Source organism: Coenobita brevimanus, chromosome 54 (assembly GCF_032717465.1).
Source record: "Coenobita brevimanus isolate Jiangsu-jjx chromosome 54, ASM3271746v2, whole genome shotgun sequence".
NCBI classification, from domain to species: domain Eukaryota; kingdom Metazoa; phylum Arthropoda; class Malacostraca; order Decapoda; family Coenobitidae; genus Coenobita; species Coenobita brevimanus.
The window spans coordinates 20628217-20633781 of record NC_137007.1 but is presented as its reverse complement, the minus strand read 5'-3'; the positions used below and the strand labels follow the sequence as shown (position 1 = coordinate 20633781).

The 5565-nt window shown below is 37.5% G+C and overlaps 1 non-coding gene across 1 annotated transcript; it reads right to left on the bottom strand.

Annotated features, from left to right (window-relative positions):
• Nucleotides 1–541: 541 nt before the first annotated feature.
• Nucleotides 542–660, bottom strand: LOC145401145 (5S ribosomal RNA). The gene has a single exon (XR_013897557.1). It is a non-coding gene; the product is annotated as a 5S ribosomal RNA (ribosomal RNA).
• Nucleotides 661–5565: the final 4905 nt, after the last annotated feature.

Here is a 5565-nt window from a genome sequence, read left to right as displayed (position 1 = left end):
TTAAATCAATGTAAGTGCCAATTGCAGAATTTTTATCACCGGTATATTTCTTCACTATTTCTTTCCATATCAAACAAGTATCTGTGGTGGACGATCCATTCTTAAAGCCAAACTGTCTACAGTTTAGGTGCAGTTTTTCTGCTGAAATATCTAAAACGTTAAATGCAAATATCTTTAAAAGGCATGAGGACTGCATAACTGGCCTAAACTTAGAAGAACCTGCACAATTCTTGCTATCTTTGGGGACAGGATTAACAGATCCTTTTAAATGATTTGGAGGAAGGCAACAATAAGCGTAATATGAATTATAAAAACAAGATAAATTATTAAGAAAAGAATCTGATGCACCTTTTAAAAATGATGTATGAATACCATCATGTCCTGCACTAGTATTTATTCTCGAGATAATGTTTTTGATTGTTCATTCATTCATTCATTGCCAGACGCCATGTATCCCAAACGGGGTGGTCAAGGGCTTAGAGTTAATTGTTTTACAGGGAGGGGCACTAATCCTCCACCAACCCCACTTGACACGTAGGGATGCCAACAGCATCTGGTGTTCCCAGGCGGTCACCCATCTAAGTACTAACCAGACCCAACATTGCTTAACTTCGCTGATCGGACGGGAAGCAGTGTACTGAACGTGGTATGGCCGTTGGCACCTTAGAATATTTAAATTCATTTTTCTTCTTTCATTCCATATACTTCTTAATTTATTTATAAAAGAAGTTTCATGGTTTATTTCATCAGCTTATCGTTACCTAAAAACTTTTCAGCAAAGATATCTGCTATTTTTGAAGGATCACTGGTGTCATTAATATCATCCATCTCTTTCGTACATCCTCTTTTCCTTTTTACACGCTTCCAAAAACTAGTTTTGTTTTTATTAGAAAGTTTTCCCATTACAGAAGTACATATTTCTCTGCTTTCATTTGCTTTACATTCTCCGACTGCCTTTTTGAATTCATACCAGTTATTTACCATCACTCCACATTCATAAGTATCTCTCTTTCTATTTTGACTTAACCATCTCATGAATTTATTTCTAGCATTATTGTGCAGTTATTTTACATTTCTGTTCCATCCTGGTATAATTTTATATTTGTTCTTTTTTACGGTAACAGGCTTATATACTTCAGTAGACCCCTGAATACTGTTAAATGTTATTTCATATAAACTTTCAGTCTGTGCAAATGACTTCTTGTGGCATCCTGCATTTCAGACCGATTAATTGGTAGACTATAGAAATGCCTCTCTCCGACAAGGAGAGTAGCCTATGTTTTCACCCCTATTTGTTTGTTTGTTTGTCTGTTTGTCAGCAGAGTTACTCAAGCACTTAAAGAAAGATCTGGACCAAATATGGTGGGTAGATAGTCCATGTCCCAAGGAATACTCGATTAACTTTGGGACCGATCCGGATTCTTGATCCGGAAAACACTTTTTGCGAAACCCTAATCATTGATGAAAAAACCTAACCCATTAAGATGAGTGGTTTGGAAATTTCGTTGCACTTGTCGGAGAGATGCGCTCCACCGAGTGCTCATTCTAGTTTTAAAATCAACTGCTCTGCTGATACTGGTCAGATCATGTGGCTTAAGCCTACTCCAGTTCACCTAGGGACAATCAGCTGCTGGACGGTTGAGAGTGATTACTTTTTTTTTTTTTTTTTACCAGTAGATGATATATCATTATGTGGAAAGTGGTCAAAGCCGTTGATAGTAGTGTTACTGTTTATGTCACTAATTTCAATACTATCATGTTGCATGCCAAGCACATGATCTAACAATTAGGACACAGAATTACCGTAGCCCATGTATGTATATGAAGAATTTGGAAGAAGATCAACATCAAAACATGTCAGAGACTTGTTCCTCATAAAATCACATAGATATTGACATGCCCTCCCACTAAAGGGATAGGCATTAAAATTTTCGATGATATATGAAGAAACCCAAACATATTGACATGCCTTTCTAGTAAAGGGATCTGCATTTTAAACCTTCGATGATATATGAAGACTGACAAACAGTATTATTAATTAGGTTTTGTAAAACAGATAGTGACTGAATATTTCTTTAAGAGTAGAAAGCAACCTTGAAATACTATTATCTATCTATCTATCTATCTATCTATCTATCTATATATATATAATTTTGAAACTCGAAATATTTTTCCATAAGACTCCTAATCCTCCTTCAGGCCTCCCAGTCATGAAAACCTGGCTTTCTTCAGAAAACATTGCACCAACACCTATACTGTCATAGTTTTCATCAATAAAATCCAAAAATTCTAACTTCTCTTTTACTATCAAAGTTTCCTGCAGAAATATGATATTGATATTAGCATAGGTCAGAGTTCATATTAAATGAATATTCTTCCTTAATGAGCAGCAGTTAAAAGAACTGCTTAGAAGTATTAAATGCCATGGTAAAAAACAGTAAATAAAAAATACAATATATGAAGTAAATTAAAAAATACAAACTTATATCAATGAACATCTGTATATTATGATAACCAATAAAAATTTATATTGCTTGTCTTCTTAGATCTGTTGTTAAGTTCATCCCCAACAATATCCTCAGGATACAGCTCAGGAATAAAGAGTTAATCTCTGACTGTTACTTTTACACTAATATACAAGGCATTAAAACTTTGAGATCTAATTTCTGCTCCATCAATTTAAAATGTTCCTACATCAAACACCTCATTTATATATTCCTTTATGAAGAAGGCATCAATTTCTTTTGAAACTCTGCCTATAAACACATCCACAGATCTTCTTGCCGCTCTCAAGGTATTATCATCACAGTTCCGTGAACCTGTAACTACAGTTTAACTACAACTGCTGCTCCCATTACTACTACAGCTAGTTCTACTACTACTACTACTGTTATTTCCACTACTACTACTACTACAAGTACCATTGCTGCTGCTGCTTCTACTACTACTACTACTTATTAGTACTACCACTACTACTAGTATTATTACTACTGCTACCACTAAAATACAACCCGAAACAATCTAATTTACACCCAGGTCTGTATTTGTATCTTTGGTGATCAGAAGGCACTACGCCTGGGAATTGAACTCCGGTTCCTCCAGCTGCCGACTGAATGTGCTGACGAATGCGCTATTGGCTCCTGTATTAAAGGAGTTAAAACCAAAATTTGATGTACAAAATAAATGGTTTTTTGCAGTAAATCCATCAGCCGAACTACCTATTGAACTATCCAAATCCGGCCGCCTTAATCATGGAAGGGGTGGCCACAAACCACTGGTCCCCCATGTCACCCTTCTTAGGCTCCCCTCTCTCCAGCTTACACACCACTCACCCATATACAGCATAACTCTATCCCATTCCGACATTTCATATCCTTCTGCCCCTCCACCGACTCACATACCTTCTAGTCAGTTTCTCATTCTCTTCACATGGTCAAACCATCTCAAGGTACTTCTAATGTTTCTCATTAATGTGATGTGTAATAATAATAATAATCCATCCATCCATCCTTCCATCATCCAATCCTACGTTGCCCCATGAGGAGCGTAGGAGCCCGGGATAGGCAGTTGGTCCCGACATTTAAGATGAGAGTAACCAGCCTCATTCATCCCTGACTGGCATTACATGAGCAATAAACCCCAACCACCCCTTGGATATAAACCTTCACCGGCTCAATCCGATTGGAGCACAATAATTACCCACTAAACCACCAGGCGCTAAAATTTGGTTGTATGGTTACCACCCAGCGTAGTAAATAGTTTTCTGGTGAACAGGAAACCATTGGCTTGTCACTCAGTGTAGAGTCACCCACGGGCAGAAGGAAGAGGAAAGAATGAAGGAACGAAAGACAGAAGAGGGAGTGTAAAGTCACCCGCAGGCAGAAAGACGAGGAAAGAATGAAGGAAAGACAGAAGAAGATGGAAGGAAAGAAGGATGGATGAGAAGACAGGGCAGACATCCGAGAGTAGCACTACACTGAGTGAGTGGATGGTGAGCGCCCCCACCTACCACAAAATAATAATAATAATAATATAATTATGATAATAAAAATGATAAAAATAATAATAATAATAATAATAATAATCTAAATAGAAAAATTATAATAATGAAAAGACGAGAACTCAGGCCCTGAGCTGTCAACGCAAAGTTTCGCTCGGTATGCCCCCGCCAAGCCTTGTGCACGGACTCGCCATGCAGCCTCCACGACAGGATTCTTTGTGGGTTGAAATGAGACTAAAGATAAACTACAACGACCCCATATTACCTTGACCTTTGACCCCTTGACCTTGCTGACCTAATCAGCTTATTGTCTCTCATTGTGCATCACTGACCAAAATTTGGCAGATGGGTTCAAGAGATATCGCTCCCACGAGAGTGGTACGGACGAACGAACCACGCACGCACGCACGCACGGAAAGACCAGTCACTTAATGCCTCCTCTACAATAGGCGGTCAAAGGCATAATAATAATAATAATAAATAATAATAACTAAATAACAATAATAATAATAATAATAAAAATAATAATAATAATAATTAGTACCGGGAACAGACGTTTTGTGAACTCTTTGCGTTCAATAACCTAACTTTTACTCAAAAAATTTCAGCTTAAGAGTGAGACCTGGTAGAATAATAGTTTATGACTGCCATATCTAACTTTTCGAATTTGAAAGCCCTGATAAGTATACTAATGAAATCGTCCAGATATTGGAAGTACAAATGAAAAATTATGTCATTAGAGTGAAAGGGATGACCGGTTATTGTTCTCAGTCCTCCTTCTCCTCCTCTTCCTCCCCCCTTTTGTTCTTTAGTTATACCAGTCTTGTCGTAAATAGCACGTTAACCAGGCACATGGTTTATAATTGCCTAACTTACTGTAGCTTTCACGAGAGAGAGAGAGAGAGAGAGAGAGAGAGCATCAACGTTTTAATTACTGACACCACTAATTTTCTCCACAATTCATTAGCTAGGTATAGTAACATGGCTGCTGCTCTAAGTTCAGGTTCGTGTGTGGGTATAAAATTTTCGACCTGCTATTATTTTCAGTACCAGTTTTGCCATACGTAGGTCCACCACAAGAAAAAGACAATTGGCTCCCTCCAATCAGACGTATTGGTTATTAACATATTCCATTTCCAGACTGCAATATTTGTACTAGTTTACTTTCCGTTTCTTCATTTCATTCCCTCTCTAGGTACCACTTAAATACTATTATTGTCCATCCACATTCTACTCAAAGAAATACACTACCGATACAAGTCCAGTTCAGTTCAGATACAAAAAATACAGTTTATAAAATGTATGGTGCTGTAGTGCCGAAAACCATAGTGTGATGAGCCGGATAGTGAAAGGTCTAAGGGCAAGAGATATTAGGTGGACTACCCGATCACTGCACAGGATGATAGAAAACTCGAAGAAACTTTAGGTCTTATTAATAACTTAACACATATTTACACAAAAACTTAACACTAGTTAACACGGTTCGCCCAGGGAAGTCGTCTTAGATAAACAAGGTCGACCACCCAGAGGACAAACCGTTGACACAAATTAATGTATAAAAAGAA